Genomic DNA, 24,424 nt, shown 5'->3' with positions numbered 1-24,424 from the left:
ATGCCTTATCTGCATTTCCATACTTGCACCGCTAGTCTTTGAACGCCATGTCTAACGGTCAGTGACTATAGGCATTAGAGCAGATAGGGCTGCTGCCAGCACTGTCTTCGAGACGGTCAGTCTTCCTCGCCGCCTCTGAAAAGAGCTTCTATCACAAGGCAGAANGGCAAAAAAGGAAAGGGGAGGGGGACGGAGGGGAGGGAGGGGAAAAGAGAGAGAGAGAGCAATGAAGGTCAAAGCCCGTCATGGCTGCAGGTGGCTGGTTCCCCCCTCCCACCCCTCAGTAACCCATTCTCCACACACGGCTTTCTTACTCTCTAAACTCTCCGTCCGCCTTACACACACATTAATATCACTGCATTTTATTTTATTCTCCACACACACACGCACACTCACGCACACTCCTGTTGTTTTGATCCTTCACTCAGCGAATCAATAGGAACCTTCATCAAAATATTCACCGGAAGAAGAGGAGCCGCTTGGAGTTCAGATAGGGACACCAATGCATGAAGCTAAAGCTGTAACGCCACATGAGCACATTCTGCTGGAAATAAATAAATCTGAGAGTTGTTTCTCTCCTCTATAAAAGTGGGATTCAGCTCCTGATGACCTCTTTCTTTTCTTAACTGTGGCATGCAACGACAAAAAAGTCATACTTGTGTGAAAGCATGACAAAGTAAGTCGTTGGTAAACAGAAACAAAAACCTTCTACGACTCCTGAAAAGTTTCAAAAGCGCTTCAAGTAAAAGTTGTTGTTTTTTTTTTAGGATAAATCAGGAAAGTATCAATGTATATCTCTGGGCACAAAGGGGCCCCATCCTGCTATGACCTCTCCTGCCATCCTCCTCCCCCTCCCCTACTGTGTCATTTACCCACAGTTTCTAAAATGTTTCCTACGGCCAGAGTGGAATCTGCTCAGAGGTGCCTGGGCTTTGTGGCGGAAACATAATTAAAGTGGTGAAAGATGTAAAAGGTGAAGAATGGGGATGACATCAGGCCAATTTCACACTTGGCACTCGAATGGCTAGGTCCAAGCCAGGACTCTTGCCTCGCAACACAGATCAAAGCCCAACGTCAACGCACCAGCGCTGAAAAAAAAAAGGAGGCAAAAGGACACCTAACTATGCTAATCCCCAGGACGAATATATTTTAATCTTGTTAGAATACAAGTTAATGCCGTGGCTCAGTGGCTGAACTTTTTCGGCAAGAATGAGAGGTGGACAGAACTACTTTTACCTTTTCTACTTGAGGTGCCTCTGTCTGGCACCGCTGGATGAACGACCCAAACTTTCTTTATGGCCAAACTCGGTGAATTATCGAGCCACGTACTGTACAGGCAGCAGATAGAAGCTTCAAGCCACTAAAAAGGCAAGCAGCAGTTTTCATTATGAAAAACGATGGGAGGGGAAAAAAAAAAAAAAAACAGTGGCTGTGTCAGTGACCCCATCTGAATCCCCACTAGGGCATCTAACATGCAAAGGAAATGAGTATTTTGTGGACCGGTTTGTCCCCTCTCACATTGAGCCCTCCTTTCTCAAAAGCACCTTGGTAACCCTTGATCTCTCATGTATGGAAGTCAGGGCGCTGGGGCCTGCAGAAGTTGACTAGGCAGACAATACCAAGTGGAAGCATTCTGGTAAAGTCACACCCAGGCAACTCTCATTTCACACATCGTGTTTGAGTGACCCTTGAAAAAAAAAAGAAAAAGATGCAGGACTTTTAAGCACAAATTCTTTTTGTTCACTTAAAAAAAGGAGGGTTAAAAAAAAGCATCTGTGCACCTTTTTTTTCCTCCCAATGTGGCTACCATATTTGACTTCTGGAGGGATGTTTTCTGCTCAGCAACAGGAGCTGGTGCATTCAATTCCCCAAATATAAACTTTCTGCTCCACATTCGCTGACTTCTGGAAGCGTCATAAAAAGATTTCCTTGTTGCAAAGGAACAACATGTGAGAGTTAGCTTTTAAAACATCAAAATTCTAGCTGATTTAATTTAACAAGTGATTTTATTTGCTTCACGTAATAAAACTAAGCTAAAACAATTTTTTGCAGACATTACTGATGTAACAGTTTTAGAAAAATTGTTGAACATTGGGGGAAAATAATAAAAGGGTCTTAACAAACAATTTGGCTTCCTGAAAACACACCGCATGGTTTGAGTGTGATGTTTTTGGCATTTACAGCAACTTCAAAAAGGCCCATTCAATTAAAAACGTGTGCATTCGCAAATATTTTCTAATATCTCTAATTTTCTAAGAGCCCATTTTTTGTTCAGGTCATAAACGATGAAAAACAACACTGTTATGTCCAACTGATAGTCTAAAAAAAATCTAAAGATTGAGTTTTCTACTCATGCATGACAGCAGCAACATTCTGGTAGCCATTCAAAAATGTTTTTACAAATGTAAGAATATTTTAGTTGAGTAAAAGTTCAGAGGACTTTCATTCAAACAGAAAACAAACAGGCATCGTTTACATTTTTAAAAGCATGTTTTTGTTCTAACCAGAATAGCTTTAGCTCACATTTATAGACTGTAATGCATAAAGCTGTGAATACATTACAGTTCAACACTGAAAGTTTTTGACATGTAGTAGTTTTTGCCTCAGTTCACTGGTGGAAGAACAATATTGAAGGTTTTGGTGGCAGTTTATGTACAGGTTTGAGGATTACAAACATGATCTAGAACTCCGTCATTAAAAAAACAGCACAAACACCCCTTTTCTGGTGTCTTTTTTGAAGTTCTAGCCTGAAATTGAGTGCTCTGTGTGCTGAATAACTACCCAAAATCAATTTCTGCCCCATTATAAAGCAAAGGGTTAAAGCATTCAGTGCTCATGAGGAGCACAAGTGGACAAAAAGGTAACAGTTGTATCTGTTTGTGATGTTATGAGCAGCATTATCATTTCATTAGTTCGGGCAAACTAAGCAGCAAAACCAGATCTCATGAGCAGATTGTACTGAAAGAACCAACCAATCTTCTTACACGTACTAAATAAAGATGTACATTGTACAGTCATGCCAGTCCTGAGCTTTTTACTGAGTTTCTGTTGCTTGCTGACACACAGCCAGACAGGGTCAAGGATACATCTGACTCACCTCAGACCTCTGCTTTCCCTGGAGACTGGCCTGTCACTCACTGTGTGGTTACGGATCATAGCTGACAGAGGCACAAAGTAAGAGCTCGATGCTGCATCAACAGCACCAACATCATCACCAAAACCCATCCTTAGCGTGACATCTTCCTCCTAGTCCACCACCAACTCTTCACACTGTGGAAAGGAAGAGGGGGAGAGAAAAAAACCCACATTCACACACCAAGAACCAGTAATAAAGTGTCATTCAACAAGAGGAGGAAAAGCTAAAAATAAAAAATGTAGACATTTACCTTAAAATTCTGCACAGTGCAGTTTGAATATAGGAAGCCGTAATAGAGCTGTAAGAGAGTGGCAGCCAACCCTATAAAAACAGAAAATGACAGGTTATAATACTTAATTTGAGCTTTTTTTTCACAGCAACTCGATATAAACATGTTCAGTCTTTGAGGCACTTTAAAACACTCTTGAGCTCTGAAGGAGCATCAGGCTGGTGTGGCATACACTTTTTAATTGGTTTTACTAAGACAACATTAAAAGGACCTGCACAGAGATGATTTCCAAGGAGTATTTCAACATTCAACATCATATCTCTTTGTTTTTTAAGCACCTTAAATGAATGTGGGACGGTGAAATACTGAACTGCATCGCTTTAGAACAGAAACGATGCTGTGGCTAATACACAACACCCAAACTAAGACAATAAAAACATACACATTATATGAATAGCTCAGATGTTCTATTTTAATGATTCAAATCGGCAAGCATCTCTAAGCAATGGCATCAATTTGTATACAATAATTTACAGAATACAGTGAGGTTTGTTAAAGAGCTGGGCTTTAAGACTAGACAATTTGTATAGTATAGATAACAGGGTTTCTGTTACTTTTCAACAGTCAATGCTTTTCCAGATTTAAACTTCCATTTTTTAATGTATTTTCAGGTCTTTTTTTTACATCTAAGTACAAACATTTATGCTAAATTGACAATAAATGCTTGTGGAATGATCATTTTTATAATCTGTACAAACAAGTTATCTGCGTCTTAATAAATATATGTTATTAATCAACCAGTGGGTTCAAAACTTAGTTAAAGACAAGATGTTTACGTTGTAAGAAATAGCCTTTGTTACCAATAGAAAACAACTGTATATTCTTCAGGGCGGAGCTCACTTGTGAGCTAAAAAATATATACTCTAGTTTTGTTTTTCCACTTTAATTCGGACTGGAAAAAAACAAAAAGCAAATGTAGTTTTTCATACTTTGTAAGACCTTGTAGGAAGCCTGGGGTCAGGCTAAACACCAAAATGTCCATTTGTTCGTTTGACTGCATTTGTTTTGTGAAACTCAGTAAAATCTGTTCCTAGGTCAGACTTCGACTTTTTAATTGCCGTTTCATGAGAAGAATAAACTCTTTGAAACATAGAAACAGAGAGCTAAAACTACCAATTTAATAGTTTTTTTTTTTGTATTACACCTGTGGACATTAACAAAGCATTAGTATGAAGTTAGAATTATGCCAATATTGTTAATAAATGGTAATGTGGGCACAAAAAACATAAATATCCTTGGTTATGGTTATGCATAAGTGCTTAGTATGTAATAAGGACAAGAAGTAACATTTCCATGTTAGAGAACCCAGCCCCACTGACCCCCCCCCCCCCCCCNAGCTGACTCCTTTCGATGAGGAGGAGCTGTTCTGAGTATTCACCTTTTAAGTTTCCGTTTTTTAGGTCATCCAAATTCACAAACAAACTAATAAACAAACATGCATTTATTTACTTATTTTACATGTGTATAAAATACACATATATCAATCATAATTTAAATTAGACAAAAAGATCCTCATTCACTAAAATTAATTGGAATAAAACCACCCTGCTTCAAATCCGTGGTCGTATTCTTTATAATGTCCAGTCTGAGTTTGAACCAATTTACGAACACAATGCACACCTGGAGGATTCTTTAGGACACTGTGGATGATAATCCTGTTAACTGCTAAGGTGTTTCTATTATTTAGGTCAGCAAAGATATAAAGGAAAACATTTCTACAATTAAATGCTGAAACAAACTGCAGCTAACAAAATGATCACGAGGTTGAATGGGCAGTGGTATCATCATTCCAACATGTATGGTTTTATATGGGGTCTCATATTATAGCCCATCCTACTGCAGGTCTGGTGTTTTTGGCTGAATTAGTTATTGCTCTGCGTTCCTAATAAACGAGCAACTGAGCGTACACCTAAACTAGAACACGAAAATTTGGTACGAAAACAGCCAAACTTCTCTCTTTTTTCAATACTGTATCTTTTCACGTTTCTTGGATTCGATCCTGTCCTCAGTCGGCCGAATAAAACAAAAAAAAACAACAATAATCTCGGTTTGGGTTGGCATTCGAGGCGAGCTACAGCTCAGCCGAGCGTGCCTTAGCTTGCAGTAGTGGGCGTCTCCCTCTTTTTTCCCCTCTCACTCATTTTGCTGCATGCTGCCATTTTGCTGCTCCTGACTGGCAGGCGAGAGGGCGTGGTTGGTACCGGCGGCGGCGGCGGCCATGATGGCGGAATCACTGCAGCATCTCCAGAGGAGCAGCTTCATCACCAACATCAGGTTCTACACCGGCCTGCATTATGGTTCGGGCCAAGAAGGGGGCCTGAGCAGCATGTGATCTTACTTAGAGCATGGCGTAACATGTTCATTAGAGAATAAACCTACTTATTATGCTTTTCTTACAAAACGAGAACAGAAGGGAGGGGATGGATCCTGATTTTTGTGCAAATCCTTATTTAAAAAATTAAAAATGACTCATCTGAATGGCGACATTTACAAATTTTGATTCAAAATCATGCATTTTACTTTTAGTGGCTCTTTCAGTTCTTTTAATCATATTGCACAATTTAAATCTCTTTCACAAAATATGCATGGTGATAAAAGCCTGTTATTTCTTGTGCATCCGGCTTTCACCAACTGATAGATAAAAACAAGTATAATCAAAATCAAACAAATGAACAAAGATGTGCATACTGAAACTAAAATGCTGTTTCTCCCTCAATGAAGCACAAAAGCACCTCAGAAAGCCAGGTACTTCTTAGTGTTTTTTTTTAAAGAAGCAGCCTGTTTGCTAGAATAAGAAAAGATTCAAAATGAAACTTAAGAATTTACTTACTGCAAATGAGAAATACATTTCCAAACAAGTATCCAGTTGGACCACAAGAAGCATGGAAGCAGTTCTGACATTAACTGTTAACATTAGTTCCTTAACTGAAATTACTGCAACACAATAATTGAAATAAACAGGAAGTCCTGGCAGTAAAGTCAAGCCTGTGATCTCTTAAGACAGCATGTGTTTAATGTGGTCACATCCATGCTCTGCCTCATTTCTCCACCCCCAACACTGAAAATTAAAAAAGGGGGGGAAAAAAGTTTTCCATGAATGACCAGAGCGGCTCCTAACCACCTACATTTGAGGTCAAAGTTCACTTTATCTCCTTAGCAACGTCACGGCAACAAGAAACAAAGGTGTCTAGACAGGTCATGGTACCCCCTCCCTTTTTTTTTCTAAGCAATGCCATCCTACCTACCCCCCTGGATCCTTCCGGAAGGAGGTGTCAGCAGCAGCCAAGTACAGGGTAAACAGGGCCGGGTGGGAGGGGAGGGTGGCCTTTGGCCCGTATGGGGTCGCATCAAGCACCTCTACCCTCCACTGATCAAAGATGGAGGATCCTCCATGCCAGGGCCCCGGTCAAAGGGGGCCGGGTCGGGAGATGAACCCTGCGTTTCTGTAATCTAGACGTGTCCAGACCCGATTGTCTTCTTTCATGGCCCAAAACGGACCCTTCCGGTGCTGCTGATTACATTAGGGAGGAACAACCTTTTTTTTTTTTTCACAGGGGGCACCCAGACAAAAGAGGCGCTTCCATGCTCCTCGCCATCTGGTCCCCAAAATAACAGAAAAGGTCCCAGGGAAGGAAGAAAAAAAAAAAAAAAGAAAGAACGAGAGAAAGAAAAGCCCAGCAAGCACACAGCCTTAAATGAAAGAAACTCTGTTTGAATAGATGGGACGGCTGGACAGATAAGCAAACATACAGTAAAGCCTCACGTTTAAGCAGAGATTGGAACCCAATTTACATCAGCAAATAAAGCAGCATGCATGAGCCTGGAAATTCAAAACTGTGCTACAAATACACACAGACATCAGTATTATTATCAGTGCCCACAGTTTCTTCATCAGTTTAGACTCTGTGTTGCACCTACATGTCTACAATGTTGATAGCTTTGTGACAGAAAGGAGATTTAAAGCACTAAAATATGCAAAGATTCGGGATTTCTTGAAACAATGAAGTGCAAATCTAATTAATAAAGCTAATTAACTGAGGCATTGTAGATTTTGCCATAAGTGTGGCTGTCTAAGGTATCCAAACAGATTTTAAACACATTATTTTGACTGACAACTGATTTACAGCTTCAGACACTAGACTTTGTATGTCTGCCAAATCTCTAACTTGTACGTCTGTTTATGCTTCCCACATCGTAACGTATTTTGTCTGCAGGTGTCACAAACTTATTTCATGTATTCGTTTATCTTTAGATACTGATGCATTTGCTGTCGAGCCTATCTGCAGTTCGTGTCACCTTGAAAACTCCTAAATTCAAGCGGAGAAGTGCGACAAACTGGAATAGTGCAGTCTAATTTTTAAAACGTGTCAGCGCGTGCCTTCAAGTTGGGATCTTTTATGTGATTTCCTGAATGTGCAAGCGCAGATTTAAATGGTGCTACAGTGTTGAAGTTATTAATCACTTGCCCATCTTTGCCATCAAAGACTCCTTGCAGTTTTTCAGAATCTGACACAAGATTATTTGAAAGTACTTGCTGAGTTTTCTTAATAAGAGCCCTAAAATTATTAATCATAGCAAAACGACATCCTTGTTGCCGTCTTTTGAAGATTATGTCCAATTTAAAATCCAGCACATCTTTGTTCAGAGTGTAATAATGGGGTCTGCTCACTTCAGTAACCTCTCACACTCCAGGTAAGATGCCCTGTGTTATATTGTCACAGAATATATAACCTGGGATTTCTGAAGCTCTATTTAGCTAATGCTGATTATATGCTCTGCTATGCATGGCCTGTTTTTCTCTCAGTTTAAGCTCATGAGAAAATTTGGTAAATAAACAACCTCATTAGTGGCAGAGGTGATGTTGCCCTTGTTCTTGAGTAGTTTTGTTGGGAAAATGGTGAACGTGCAGCATTAAAAGTTAGACTCAGCAGCTTGTCCTTATGGAACCAAGTCGCTTTGTTGTGAATTTCATTAAAAAAAGCAAAAAATCTACATTCACAAATAAACAAGCAACTGTGCTATGTGCAATAGAGGTACAAACTGTGCATCTGGTATAGTTTTAATTACAAATTTCTAAAGCTACAATTATAATATAGCTAATAAGCAAAAACCTAAAAATAAATGTATCTCTTTAAACTCTGTTTCCGCACAGCAGGACAACCATCAACACTCTTTTGTTATTTTAGAGCAATCATTTTATTAACTGTAAGAGTAGAAATAAAAAATAAATATTTCATTTAATATCCTTCAAGAAACAAACTGCTTTAATAAATCAGGAAATACATCTTGTTCATAAAACGAAGAGCTAAGTTTTCTTGTTGGGATAATTTGTACTTCCAAGACTTTCTGCAAAGATGAACTGAAGCTGTAACTAAAATTGTTGCAATTTTTAAAGCAGCTTTTGGAAAATTACACTAAATCCCATTCCTGCAATACATTACCCAATACATTACCTAATTTACTGGTGCCTTTATTCTAAAAGTGAAAATATTTATACGAATTAGAATCAGTCTCACTCAACTTTAAAGCTATATATTGTCACTCCCAAAAAGTTATTTAAAATAACTAAATGTACATAAACAGGGGGAACAAATATGTGATATTTTATTTGTATCTAGTCCAAATTGGTTACGTGGCAAGAATCCAGGAGCCAGTTTATAAAAATGATTGAAAACGAATGACTTTCTGCTGGTGGGATTCTTGACAGCTATATTCTGAGTGGAGTGGAAATTACCGTCAGTGTATTAAAAGACCTGCTTCAGCACATGACAACGAGCTCCTCTCATCCCTGCTGAAACATCCTGATGTGTTCATCTGTGTCATTTCCAGTGGAAGCAGTTGGTGTCTAAAGAAAACCAGAGGAGGTTTTGTGGACGAGCCACTGCTGGTAGCAAAGCGTGGCTGTATTGACGTTTATAAATGTGATTTAAACCGTCATCTGCCGAAAAACAAAAGTGTTACGATGCTGCGCTGTCACTTGCTTTGGGTCCCTTTGGTGGGTAAAAGGGAAATCATAAACCATTTGGACAAACTCAAGTGGGTGAATTAATTTTCTTCATTCTTTGTTAACTTGGACAATAGTTCTTGAACTGAAAATTGCTAATAAAACAACCAAAAATAAGGCCTGAACCGCAACAGAGAGCAGTCAAAGTAATTATTGTGTTAGGCTTTTAGGCAAACAGGCTGTATATACTTATGAATGCTCAGAACATAAAATTTTACATAAAACATGTGGGAGCCAAACAGCTTTGGAAAACTATTAAATGTGTTTGAACCTTCTGCAATGGTGCAATAATCAATGTTAGAACTTTGTTTTCCATACACTCAGGTGACTTAACTGTTGTTAAATTCATGAACTGCTTTGCATGTTTTTCTTCTCCTTGAAAAAAAAAGGACAGGCAGTGAAAACATATTCAGTGGAGCAACAGCTAGAAGTGAAGCAAACTCCTCATACAGTATGCACATGATCATACATCCGCTGACTATTCCCATACTCCAAAAAAGTATCTGAGATTTTACAGAAAAAGAAATGCAAGAAAACCAAAAGTTCTTCCTCCCGCAGATCAAAATGAAACTCCTGACAAATACCTTCCAGTTAATCGCATGTGTAGAATAAATTCTACGGAATAAAAGCTGCACTTTCACAGTTTCTAACGATAGATAGCGAAAGGTTTTCTTACGTTTGCTCTCATTAAACCTTCCTTCAACCAAAACCTGCATTTATTTTCTTTACCTTCTGCTTTTAATCATGTTTGTAGTTCACAGGCAGTCAACCTTTTTTCCACATAGGGTCATTTTGACTTAGTTAAAGGGGTTAAAGGGCCACAAACTGAATTGAGTTGAAGATGAATGGGCAAAGTACCTGCATTTATCATACACAACATCACACCATCTGATAAAAATACCCAAGAAGGTTCGCTCTCATTCAGATGACAAGATTTGCTGCATATTTGGAGATTGTTCAATGCTTTGTAAAAGATATTCTTTCAGGCAGATATCTCAAAAGACAATTTCGGGGCTTTTGGGTTTTCTTTTTCTGATGGTGACAAGTTGAGCACAGTTGCCATGCTGTGAACTCACACGTGTGGCGGGTAATTTAGACATCAAGTCTCGGTTTTAAAATGGCAACACTTGGTTCCATCCATGTTTATTAACACAACTTTTGACCTTCAAAATTTGGTAAAGAAGCATTTAATCCTCTTATAGTTTTTTTTTTAATACTCTGTGTTGTAAATTGGTAAAAAAAAAAAAAGGCAGAACAGGCCTTGCTTTAACTGTCAGTAGTCAGAACAAAAAATGCTGGTTTTCATTTATTTATGTTAAGTTGCTTTATTTTTGTATGAGGGTGTTGATGGAGATGGTTTTACCCATATGTGCTAAAGTTAAATCTATCTATATATATATATATATATATATATATATATATACATATATATATATATATTCCTCCCTCTCCCCAGCAACTCTTTCCAGCTCCTCCTTGGGAATCCCAAAGCCCTCCCAGGTCAGAGAAGATATATAATTCCTCCTCCGGGTCTTTCTTGAGGTTTCCTTCCAGCAGCACATGACCAGAAAACCTCCCATAAGAGGCGCCCAGGAGGGATCGTAATCAGACGCTCGAACCACAGCTGACTCCATTCAATATGGAGGAGCAGTGGTTCCACTCCAAGCTCCCCCTGGAAGACAAAGCGCTTCACCTTACCTTTAAAGCTGAGCTCGGCCATCCTACGAAGGAAACCCATTTGTATCTGGGATCTTGTTATTTCAGTCATGATTCATATCGCATTGCCATAGGTGAGGGAGCAAATTGAGAGCTCTGCCTTTTGGCTCAGCTCGGTTTTTTTTTTTGTTTTGTTTTTTTACCACAACAGACTGGAGCAACGCCCTCATTACTGCAGGTGAAGCTCCAGTCCATCAATCCATCTCCTGCTCCTAAGACTCTCAGATACCTGAACTCCTCTGCTTGAGGCAAAGAATCACCCCCAACCCGGAGGGAGCATTCTACCTCGTTCTGGTTAAATCTAAATAACAAGAACAATAAATAGTCTAAGTCACCACAGAGTCGGTGCATATATGTCTGCTGGGGGTTGCACAGAACTGGCAGGCACCAGCTCGGTTTCACAGCAGAGGGATATGTGAAGTGAGTGTGACACACATGGAGGGCAGGTGGTGCCAGTCAAGTGAAGTACACGAGTGTAGTCCCAATCTGTAGTGTCCCAGCTACATAATTAGTCGTTTTTTCTTTGGCGATCTTCAAATGATGTCATCAGATCTTATAGGGTCCTCATTATTCGTTGTAACAAACAAACTGGAAATAGCGCTCAATCCTACGGAGACACGAGAAATGTGTTCCAGGGAGGGACTCGAATCGCTGTGTGAAACCAACAAGAACCAACATGACACCTGGTGTTTTACAGCTAAACTGGGATGTAACACACTGCTGAGCACAATGCTAAGGAACGCTGCTTTATTGTACACATTTGAGTATACTGAGAAATATTATATATAAACAAAAAGCTCTAAACTAATTATTAACCCAAATAATACAAAGTTTGAAAAAAAATGACCCCAAACCTCTACTGATAAAAAACTATATATATATTTTAAAAATTCAAATAAGTAGGCATGAATTTGGTAAATAAAAACTACTAAAATACCACAAGTTCAATAAATATTTATTTTTAAAGTATTTAAGTATTTTTGCCCAAATTTCATAACTTAGACAAGCTTGACATCCAAGTCTTTTTACAACTCAACTAATGTGGTTCCAGAGCTGGTTCTGGGCTGGTGATAAAGCCACTTCTAAGCTTGCAAAGAACCATAAAGTGGCCACATCATCACATCACTTTATTTGCTTTAATAAAGCATTTGAACTGGCCCTGCACAGTTTTAGAAATTCATGCAATTGCACATGATTTTGTGATGACAATAAATATGATATATCGTGGCTGCCCTAGTTTGAACCTCATCACCGTATGTTCCTATTTTTTCTCAAAGGCCAAAGTTAAGAAAGACAGTTTATCCTAACAGATCAGTGTTTGTATCATTTTCTTTGTAACCAATGTCTTAATATTATCTGTTGTTTTATAAACCTGTTGTTTCAAGTAAAATTTATGTAGCCCAAATGGAACTATTAAAATATCCAACAATGTTAACAACGTGTGTGCCCAGCTTGCAAGACTGTGTTCTAGGTCGCGGATAACTTCTCGTTACCCGGCTTCACCCATGTTGTACCTGCCTTGGCCAGCTTTGTACCCAACTTGGCAGCTGCTTGCATAACCATTTAATCTACTAAAGTTGATTAAATGTTATTCTTCAGCTGCTCCCTTCTTTAGGGGTCACCACAGCAAGTGAACACACACGAAAGATTTGGCAATTGTTTTACGCTGGATGCCATTCCTGCCACAACCTGGGCTCAAACCTGCAGCCTCATGAGTACATGACCACCTAGCTACCACAGCCCCTTTAATGGAAATAGGCTAATTTGGACCAGTCTTTCAATAAGTATTATTTAGCATTGGAGTGGTTTTTATGACCTGGGAGTTTGGGGCTGTAGCCTCGGGTGTTTTTTGTCAAAGGACTACTCCAGCGCAGATGTTAAAGTACAGCTCTACTCTAGAATTAGAACAATTACATTGAGAAGGGTTTGAGACACCTCCGACAACTTCATTGCACAAAAAGTTTGAAAATGGTTAAGTGACAAGACCGTGGGCCTATGCAACTCACGCAAAGAAACAGAGTTTCTGCTTTGGTGTCTGAAACAAAAGAAGTGGTCTTAAATTTGGCACTGGACGTGCTTTGGTGAAATATCGCAGACGGTAGAACAAGGAATTTTTAAGCGTGTGTTTCAGAGCAGCCAATTTTAGAACATAGAAAGAAAACCTTTGATGCACATTTTTATTCTGCTACAAACTTATACAAAAAGGTTGTTTGCCTGAGTCATGAAAAGCATTTGGATATTGTTCTGTTCTAAACACATAGCGTGTTAAATGCTGTAACTCTTCAGTGACTGTAGTGAAGCTCTTTTCCATGACAGGTTTGTGTGTGGGAGACCTGATCCTAAAAAAGGTCGCATCACAAAAACACGAGGCTGAAGCTGCAAAAATATCATTTGTTCACTGTGAGCATCAATGTAAAGTGTAAAAAACAGACTGCAAAAAACAAATTTTGTCTGATAACATGCACATATGAAGAAATTCCACAATATTTTATGTTTTGTAATAGAATTCATTTAATTTGTCAAATTTGGCAATCTGACCTCCTTTACCACATTCTGGGATTCATAACGCTTTGATTAATTCCAAATATTCACATTTCCCTCATCTGCAGTTCGGCCACAGACTCCTGATCCATTTTTCAGGGACAATCTTGTTGCAAGTAATGCTTTGAATGAGCCCAGACTATAAAAACACTGTGCCACAAATACAAATGCTGATGTCAAATTCAGCTAGATAATAGAAAATAAATCACAATCGCGTTAGTCCTCCATCACATGTAGGCTGAATGAACCCTGAGCTTCACAGCTGGTCAGTTTTTCTGTTTTGTTTAGGGTTATAGAGGCTAATGTTAAGAACTGTTGCTCATGAAGACAAAGTTTGTTTTTGTAATGGCGGAGCGACTCGTGACACATCCTTCAACAGCAGGAAATTCTCAAATTGACAAGTTCTGAAGAAAAAAATCCCAAATTTGCTTTTCAAAATTGAATTTCCCTGATGTCTTTTTCTTTAAAGTACAGCCCTATAAGCAATATTTTTAACGAGTCAAGTAAACAATATCACTACTGACAAAATGGGATGGCAAAAACAGAGTTTTATTTATTCATTTGTTTGTTTATTCCTATAGATAGATAAGTGAGTTTTTCACCGTGTAGTGATGACAGATTTGAGAATAAACATAAATTAGTTGAACACACTACATTAAAATTTGGATCCATTATTTCCAGTTGAATCTTTTCAGTGTATTTAAAAGTTGCTTGCTAAAACACTGAGTGAATAAACCTGAAAACAATAACATATAGCCCAAAATATTATTTCGAATGTCATTAAATTAAAATGAATCCCTTTTTTTTCTCATTGAACCATTTAAAGATCTCATTGCAATTTAAAGATCATATTTCAAACTCTTTTGACTTTAAAAAAAAAAAAGCAAAAATACAATGATGTAATGCAGACAAAATGACCTAAATGTATACAAATTTAGAGCAAAGATTAAAAAAAACTAACACTCTTACTGGCTTTGTTTGAGTGTTTTTTACAAGAGTGGTCGATCATTTTAGCTGTTAGAGAAACTACGTTGATTATAAACCATCAACAAGAAGTAATGCAAAGGGTTGATTAGTGTTTGTGGGTGAGAAGCTATCTTTGTTGTTGTTTCATCATAAACTAATCACATCAGTAGTGCTGTAAAAGTTGGTCTGTCAAAGCATTTAAGCAGTTATGTAACACCTGAGGTTTGGAAATCAGGCAGCATCTTGACTTTCATACAAGTGACATGTGTTCTGACTGAAAAGTCTGAGCAAACATTTTAAAGAGGGTAATTAGTTAACAGTTAAAGGCAGTGATCATCTAGTGATGAAGATAAAAGGGCTCAAAGAAAAACAATCTGGAAATGGGCTGGCACCATTCACATCACAGTCGGATTCCAGAGGTTAAGTCCTGTTAAGAGCCTCAAAGGGCAAACGCTCAACACCGAGCACTTCTGTGAGACTGTTTAGATACACAGCCAGAGTTTAGGCACACAAACATGAAAAATATCAATTTCACATTTGGTTTAACACTTTCACACTTTGTGTCACTGACACCAGGAGAGAAGGACTGTGGAAGACAAAACACAGCTCCTGGATAAGGATCATGTTAATGCCTATCAATTAGGATCAAAAAGGATTAACCGGCATGGTTGCAGCGGTGGGATGGGAGCCCATGCAAAGTCACTGAATACTAGGGGTCGCACCTCTGACTTCATTAGGCCTGACCTTTCCACGCCATTGTGTGACAGGAGAGACCCTGCAGTCTGTGGGTGCAGCCTTAGCCACCTCAGAAAGCTTGTGGAGAGTCGAACACGAGACATGCAGAAAAGCTGTTAGAGATCAGTGAAATATGAAATATTCACTTTCAAAGTCCAGGGAGACTTATTAGGTTACTGCAGCTTGGTGCAGGTGGGTATTTACTCATCAACCCTCACACTCCCCTGCAAAGGAAATCATTTTCTTTTTTTTTTCCACCTTTGAGAGAAGTGAGATTTACTAATTAGTCATGGAGCAGCCTCCCCTCACTATGATGTACCGCAGGGTTGACGAGCTCAACTCTGCCTCGCCGTCTTAATTCACTAAAGGTCAAATGGCGAAGTGAAAGCAGGTATTCAAGGTGTGTTAGAGTAAGCCCCAATTAAGGAAAAATGCAAGCGCACTGTCAAGTCTCACATATCTGACTTTGATGGCAACTTTTGGCAAATCCCCTGCGCTGGGAAAATTTTCAGCTGACTTTTTTAAAACAGTTCTCAGATTTGAAATAAAATAAAAAAATATATTAGAAAGAGGAAAGGCTTTTAGACAAACTTTAGGATTATGTTATTTAGATTAAATTAGTGGTGATCATGTTACGACTGGTTGACTGTTTACCCATGAACTAATCCTATACAGAGTTTTTTTTTTTTAGTTAGGATCCAGGTCCAATGTTTTTCTGTTTCAACCACAGGAAAGCTGACCCTAGAACCAGATTACTGGTGCCAAGGTAGCACCATCTCTCTGCTGGGCCAGAGCTAAAACCATCTTACATCTGGGCATGAAGGTGGGACTCTAAAGACCAAGGATCCATGAAAATGTTGAGTTTCATGTTTCAAAATTATAACTTCAGTCTGCTTAACACAAGTCAGAACAATAAAAATACTGAGCATGAACGTTACTAAAAGCAGTGGAAGAACATTGTGCCCATTTTTACTGTTTGTTCTGAATCGTAGTCAGTGCTCACATACAGCTGCATCGCCGTCTACGTAATTTTAAAATGACATTTCCTACGCCGTTTATAAACAGCGTTGGGTCTTTTAAACCCACCAGCTAGTTTTTAAAGATTCTGCTCGACATGGTGCTCGTTTGCAGCACCGTTCATGGTTATGGATCAGAGGGGCGTAAACGTGGAGCGTTCCAAAACACAGACTGTTGTTTAAAACAGAATTTATAAACTAGACTGGTTATAATAAGACATCTACAGGAAAAAACAAGACAAACACCACTACAGAAATTTAGGTTGCAAAATGGAGATGATTAATAAATATACTCAAAGAGATGTTTATGGTGTATTGACATGGTCCTTGGTGGAAATTCAGCTGTTTTGTCTTAATGGAACCAATTAAGAACCAGACCTAGAGACAACCCTGGTCTAACCCTGGAACTGTTTTAGTGGAAAAACCCTAAAAGTCTTTTTATATTCACAAAGTTTTCACCTACAGTAATTACCGTTCTGTGTATTTTAACATAAAATGTCTGATGACTTTTTTTTATTATTGTTAGAACGCTGCAAATTTTTCTTCATATTATTATCAGCCTGACACAAGTCCAGCTATATTTCGCAATTGCTGCACAGGTTTGTGAGGGTTCTATTTAAGTGCTGCATTTCGTGCATACTGAATGTCATATGTAAATCCAATTTTAGATAACGGTAGTTAGTGCGTTTTTATGTACAACAATGAAAAACAAATTTTTCGTCGACAGTTAAGAACGAATATTGTCTAACATGCAAACTAATGTGCTTATAAACAATACAACCTTTGTCCAACACTACTGTAGGCCTTGTTAAACACTGTTCTGCTGAAAATTTGCAAGACTTCAGTTTGTGTTTTCGCTTTCCAATGAAAGCTACAAAAGTTCTGTCTCAGGACCCAGAAGTTTCCTCCTACTTGCTCAAGCTGCTGCTCAGACCAAGCAGGCATGTAGCCTTAAGCTGCAGTTAAACAGTGGTCACCTCGACCCACAGCCCTCTCCGTGCCATTTGTGTGGGTGTTATAGCTGAGCACACTCCATGTAAAAGTCAGCGGTGGCTTTGCAGTTGAATGGAAACAGGAAGTCCTGCTGAAGCTGTCACTGCTGCAGCGCTGGCTGGGAACGGACATGCAACATGTGCACATCTGAAGACTGGCAGGAGCACAGACAGTGGTAACAAATGCAGGCGAAGATGCAACATTCACGCTCCTGTCAGCAAGAGAACGCACGTTTTATCAAACGTAAAAAAAAATAACAACTGACGTGTATATTATAATCACCTTTCTCTAGGCTGACAGTGCTGTTTTAATGAGGACCTAATATTTATGTAATGTTGAGGCTTCAGTATGAACTCAAAGCAAAAGTAAATAAATTTTGATTAGAAAAAAAAGGTTGGAAAATCACACTAAGTCATAACTTAACGATAGAAATGTGACTGGTTGATCCAAACACAGAAAAACAACGCAACTTCTTTTTAAGGAGGCACATTTTATTTATTTAATTGTTGAAACAATTGTCATGATTCAGACGAAACTAAAAAAAAAAAAAATTGCAGGCGTTCATTAAAAAGACTGATAGTTCCTATATGCTGGAGTGAATAAAGTTAGCTCCATTTGTTTTGTCCTCCTGAAAAAGCCAAGAGGTTTAAATGTAAGAAAAAAAACATCCACTTAGTTTGACATTATTCTATAGGTTTGGCGACTCTGACCAGCCTCCTTTCCTCATGACACCAAAACACATGCACAAACCCAAAAGGCACTGTTTCGTTTTTTTTTTTTTTTTTTTTTTTTGTGGCAACAGAGCAGAGACCCAGCTTAAAGTTACTGACAGCCACCGTTGTGTTTATGTGGCGTCAGAACACTGTCCTGCTTTCACATGAGGTCTTAACAGCAGAAGAAAACAAGCAGCGAAGAGAGTGAAGGTCACATAAACCTTTGCGTGAGACAAACTAGCACTCCTACATGACAATAAACATCGGTCATAAATAAATCTTGGAATGGGTGGTCTTTATTTTAAAATGTTTACTGAAAATGCAACTTCATTAACGCCTAAATTGTCATTTTTAATGAGCTCAACATAACGCAATATTTGTCGCTCCATGTGCTTCAATTTACAATAAACATAATATATATAATATAATTAATGACATCTGACATGTTTTGTATATGTATATAGATTACTGTAGAAATCCAAAATTACATCTTGCAAGATTAAATTAGTATTTTTGGGAAAATAAACGTAAAAATAGTCGCACTAATCCATTATCCATTATCACATAGTTAAATGCTGTATTATTAAACAGTAAAATGATGCAAAGTTTGTTTCAATTATTCTTCTGAGGCACGACTTACAGCAATAAAAATTTTGTTTATCGTAAAAAATAATTCAGCTGACATCGGCTTCATATCCAGTAAATCCAGATTTAGTTTTAGAAAATTCGAATTGTAAAAATTGTAAAACTAAAACCCAAACATACTAAATTCACTACTTTAAATTAGTTTTTTGCTATTTAAATTGAACTGCTTACTCGTCGCCCCTTATCAAATTTAATAAATTTACAGCTTGGTATTATTTTTTGTAACAAATAACAGTATAAACTTTTATTTGCATATCGTATCTAATTCTATTTTATAATACGTTATTGTTAAGTATGTTTGGATTGAACTGAATTGTCATCAGTATTTGTAATTATTATATTTTGAATTAGACGTAATAAATTTTGTATAGATAGGTTGTAAGATTTGAAAAATAAACAATAATAATAAAACCAAATAAAAATGATTCGTGCGACGTTGAACTAAAAAAATTAAACTTATAAATTATAAATCAGAATTGAAACCATGCATCATTTCAATTATTTTCCGAGGATGTCCGCTGAGAAGTTTGTTTACTTTGTAAAAGTTGTATCGTTTTCTTACAAGAATCATAAGGTGAGCTCAGATTGGTTTTTCTGTGAGCTACAGAACAGTTCTTGTCTTTTACCAAACCCTAAAATGGACGCTGATGGCTTTGAGATGACGACTGCGACCAGCTAAAGGGTCACAGCTGTGCAGTTGTGCTTTTATTAAAAAAAAAAAAAAAAAAGCAAATGGACCCATGGTTTGGCAGACTGCCAGAAGACATCTTAAAATACTGCGAAGACATTCATTAAAATATTCCACACCAATGTCAGAGAAAACTGCGTCAATCCGCAGCAACAACTGCTGAGACAAACAGCAAACAGTGCTGCCGCTCTCCAATGCAACGCTTTGAAACACGCTCCGATTTTACTCTGTTTATGCACAGAAATAGAGCCAGAAAATCTTTTCATTAAAGCTCAGGAAGCATTCGAGCCTAGATGAAAGCCTGTTTTCACCAGACATCGTCACGATTTTAGACCTCGTGACCTCACTGTGGGTGGAGACAGGGAGCCAATAGGAAGCCGGGATGGATACTCGGACTGCTTCTTGCATCAGCATTTTCCAGCTAAGCCTCAAGTGAAAGTTATGAGTTCCACATCCGTGATTATCTCATAAAGAGACAACAAAAAAAAATCAGTGTTGATAGAAAATGATTGCTGCTGAGGAGTGAGTGGGAACAGTGAATTCGATTAGCCAGTTCTTGGCCTCAAATCATGCAAAACTGGCAATTCATGCCAGAGCCCAGCCTCTGAAAGTACTGCTGTGTGCAGTGGAGTAATAGTTCCCTCAGGCAATCACATTCACTCACTGCAGCACCTTGAAGCGTTCCTAAAATTACTTCTCACAACTTTGAACGTGCCTAAATGTGCTTTAATGAACAGGTCAATACAGAGCTTACCATTTGAGTGGGTGTGCTTCTGGACTGAAGACATGAAGGCAGGGGGGGACTGCAAATAAGCCTGAATCACCTGTGAGAATAAAACAGAAAAACATCAGAAAAGCCACCGTGTTTCTCAAAGAGCCAATGCACGTAAAATTATAATGTCAACGCAAAGAAAATGGGGCATTGGGAAATCAAAAGAAGTCCTAAAAAATACACGTTTGTTGTGTTTATAACCTTGAACGACTGATCTGAAACAATTTAAATTCTACATGTAGTCAAAAAGGTGCAATACTTTAAGAAATTAGACGTTTTAGTTAAACGTTTGTCCCGCTGAGACAATTTAAGCGTTTCATTTAAATTTCAGCATAAGTTATTGTTCTAAAAGCTGTAGAGTTTACCATGCTGAATTTAAAATTTAAGGTTGTTAGAAATTATTTTCTTTTGAAGTACCCTGAAGAAATAAATTTGTGTAATTTATAAATTGCATAAAAGAAGAATTAATCGCAATGACGCAAATGCGTCATTTTTGTTGTCGTTAATGTTACCAAAATAAAAATTTGCGGTCTTTCTACACATTCGCCACTTTAAGGTTTGTGTTGCTGAGACAAAAAAACGTATTTTCACAAACGCTATAGCATTAACCAGGGTTCGACGGTTTACTGCTGCAAATGCAGAGCTAAGTTATGAAGCTGAATGCTGCTTCGATTACATCTCTTGCCTTCCATATTTCAATCTTTTTTATTTTTAGTTTTCGGACACTGGATCGGGTTTTGGGACGTTCCTGTAAAAATGCTGCGTGTGTTTAAAGAGTTTGCTGCAGTTTTAAAAAATAAAAATAATACTAATAATAAAAAAAGCAATCAACAAGCATTCAAAAAGCCAGTGAGCAGCAAAGGCAGGTAGAGATTAAAGGAGCTGTCTGACGGGAGATGAGTATGCACTGAGCAGATGATAATGAAGAGATCTGTCCAGGCTGGTCAATGATATGGCAAACAGATAAACATCACAGACTTAAAGAGTGGAAGTAACTTGTAAAGTCAAGACAGCTCGGGGCACTTTGAAAGCCAAACTTAATATGATCTTCTGCCTCGCTCCCTTAAAAACAGGAATGGGAAAAAACAACAAAAGCCAATCAAACACTTTTAAAAAGGATGATATAAATAAAATTCATTGCCCGTTACTGTGCATAATATATAGATAAAACGGTGTTTCGTCAAACATACATGTTATTGTTTATAAAACCAGACTTAATATAAGAATGAGAGATTTTATTTTTAAACAACAAGTCTGACCTTTGGAAGCATTTTGCTCTTTCACGTGAAGACGGTGAGTTTTACGTCTGAAACAATTAAAAAATAAAATTAAAAAAAACACCACAATAAAACATTTAATGGGCTGCATTTTGTCTGCGTGATCAAACAAATAAGCTAGATTGAGTGTAATAATATTCAGGTTGGAATGCATTCTTTCTTGCTTTTTTATAATCCTTACACTCTTCTTGCAAAGTACGAGACCTAAAATGTAACTTTATTGTAAGTATAAAACTATATGTATATTTTATTCATTCAATATTGATTAAATATGAGATTCACATTTATAAATACAAGGGGGCTTTCAGAATCTGAAGCCATGTGGCCAACCTGCAGAGACTTTGTGTTTTTTTGCCCCTGTTAGATGCCCTGTAGCCTGTCACAGTCATGAATCAGACAAAATGGCTACCAAGCGTCCCAAGAAGAGGCAGCTACGCAGCACTCAAGAAACAAAAGAGGGAAAACGCCACTAACGCGCCAAGAATCACGTGAAAACGTTAAAACTGTGCATCGATTCGCTGCTACGATGGTTCCTGCTGCTGAAAAATCATCTTCCAGCAAAATATTTAGATCAGAAGAATCACCGCATAACACAGCATCCGCTCTCCCTTTTATTTAGGCTTCACAGGTTTGATTTTGGTGCCATTTAAATAAGGCCTATCGACAACCTTCCCACGTTTTTTGCTTTAGATTTTGTTATACGTCACTATAGCGCCTTAGTGGCCATCTTGCTCGAAGAGAGCAGACGCTGGAAGAAGGGAGGAAGGCTCGCCAAGTCATATGACTGCACAGTCTGCAGACAACTGCAATGACAGAGCAAAGGAGTCTAGACAGGTCTGAGGCTGACGCAGACGCATCCGTCACTGCTCCTTGAATTTCTTTTCGTCCTGTTGTTCTTTTCAAATGTCCCCGTGTACCATCTTAGAGCAAAGCAAGAGTTGATTGCTTGTTTTTAAAACTACACACCTTTAAATTAGGCACCCTGGCTCTCACAGTTGGCTCATCTGGATTGTTTTGCATATTATTCCATGCCATGGACAGGCATTGTTCAAACCAGATTAGTTTTCCTAACTTTTAGAGAGCATGAAGAGTAACTGCTGTCCAAAATATGGTAAATTTTTCCATTTAGTTTGATGGTGCAAATTTAAATAAAACTTCGGTCGTTTTGTTTTATCTGCATGTTTTACCTTGCCTTAAATGCTTAAAGCAACACAACCATATTCTGAATGCAAATCTGTGTAAGACATGTAGGTGCATTTAGAAGTTATCAGCAGTAGGTTGGAGGTGAAAAAGCCTTCAGATGTTAATGAGATACTTATTAAATCTGCAGCATGAAAGAGAGCACAATTTCTGCTTTAACCTACAAACCTTTCTGCGTTCAAGCAGGCAGACTGTGTGGACTCATCTTGAACTCGGAGCCCGAAGGATGACTCCCTGTAGAGGATAAACAGGGACAGGGAATAAAAACAAGTCATATTACATCATCTGAATCAGCCATAGCGTTGATAATTAAATTACAAGTTATTCCAACATATCCAGTTATTCTTCAATTTTTTTTTAGGTTTTTGTAGGCTGGGTGAAAGGGTTAAAAACAACGAGCTGAGGGCAGGTCCCCCCAAACCCCCCTCCTCCCTCCTCAGGTGTGTGCTGAGTAAACAGACAGCTCAGGCGCGCCGAGTTGATCAAAAGCCTCGCGTCAGCAAAGGTGCGTCACCTGCGCGTCTTCATGAACTCGTGTGAACGAGGTCAAGTCCGCGCAACAAAAAATATCTATTGTCTGGAACGAGTTACCAAAACAGAGCTACATTATCTTTCTTTTTTTAAGATCATACAAATTATTTTTATTACAACAGCTGAATTGTTTTAAGGGTTCCTACAGTTTGTAAGTCCAATTCGGAACAGTGCAGGCAATAAAAGAGTAAACATAATAAACGTCATAAAATAAAAAACAGCCGCGCTACGCTGCGGCATCCACTGTACAGTTTGCGCTCCGGCGCTTGTCTTACCTGCCTGTGCATAAAGAGCTCTCTGCTGACAGACCCGCAGAAGAGAGAGAGAGAGGGAAAAAAAACTTTCGTTTTATCTGAAAATATAAATCTGCATATTTCGCATAAGCGTGGCGACTCGTGGGCGCAGACGTCTGAGGAGGAGAGCAAAGATTCCCACCAGGCGGCTTCCCCGTGAACGCGCCGAGACGCGTAAAACTCCATTTCCAATTTTATCAATTTGAGACAGACTCCAGACAGTCTCCTAACGGTTACGTGCCTGGTCTCCCCCCACCACCACCCATCCAAAAAAAAAAAAAAAAACCGCGCGCGCGTGCGTGCACACCCGAATGGCGCGGAAAGCGGCGATAAGGGAAACGGAGCGACGGCGCGCGCGGCCAATGGCGGAGGGGAGGCGAAGCCCGGAGCCAATCAGGAGGGTCCGCGAGCTCGAGGTCCCGCCCACCCATCCTCCTCCTCACCCTGTCTGTTGACAGTGAGCGCTCTGAATAAAACAAGTCTGAGTCAAGCAGTTCATTGCTCTGAGATTTGGGTCACTGACTGCAGCTTATTCACTCTGGGAAAACAGCAGAGCTGCAGGATATAATGTGTTACAATAAAATCACATAATAATAATATTTAATTACCACAGGTATTCAGATACAAATAATTCTACCAGATAGATAGATAGATAGATAGATAGATAGATAGATAGATAGATAGATAGATAGATAGATAGATAGATAGATAGATAGATAGATAGATAGATAGATAGATAGATAGATAGATAGATAGATAGATAGATAGATAGATAGATAGATAGATAGATAGATAGATAGAATAGCGTTGAATTGAGCACACAACAGATAACTCAGCAAAAGACCAATTTTAATTTAAATTTTTAGATGCTATGTTACAAAGACACAATTTGTTTCATTTTAATTATGA

General features: G+C 38.5%; 1 long non-coding RNA gene across 2 annotated transcripts; it reads right to left on the bottom strand.

The window, feature by feature from the left end:
• Positions 1 to 40: 40 nt before the first annotated feature.
• LOC108230263 lies at positions 41 to 23,758 on the bottom strand. 2 transcript variants are annotated; one of them, XR_005232574.1, is made up of 7 exons: positions 23,498 to 23,758; positions 22,860 to 22,925; positions 21,474 to 21,520; positions 20,197 to 20,266; positions 3,387 to 3,457; positions 3,098 to 3,270; positions 41 to 148 (listed from the first exon to the last, which is right to left on the bottom strand). It is a non-coding gene; the product is annotated as an uncharacterized LOC108230263 (long non-coding RNA). The 2 variants fall into 2 exon arrangements; XR_001808349.3 differs by lacking the exon at positions 21,474 to 21,520.
• Positions 23,759 to 24,424: the final 666 nt, after the last annotated feature.

This window comes from Kryptolebias marmoratus, linkage group LG21 (assembly GCF_001649575.2).
Source record: "Kryptolebias marmoratus isolate JLee-2015 linkage group LG21, ASM164957v2, whole genome shotgun sequence".
NCBI classification, from domain to species: Eukaryota; Metazoa; Chordata; class Actinopteri; order Cyprinodontiformes; family Rivulidae; genus Kryptolebias; species Kryptolebias marmoratus.
The sequence above is the reverse complement of the archived record's forward strand: the minus strand, read 5'-3'. Positions and strand labels throughout refer to the sequence as shown.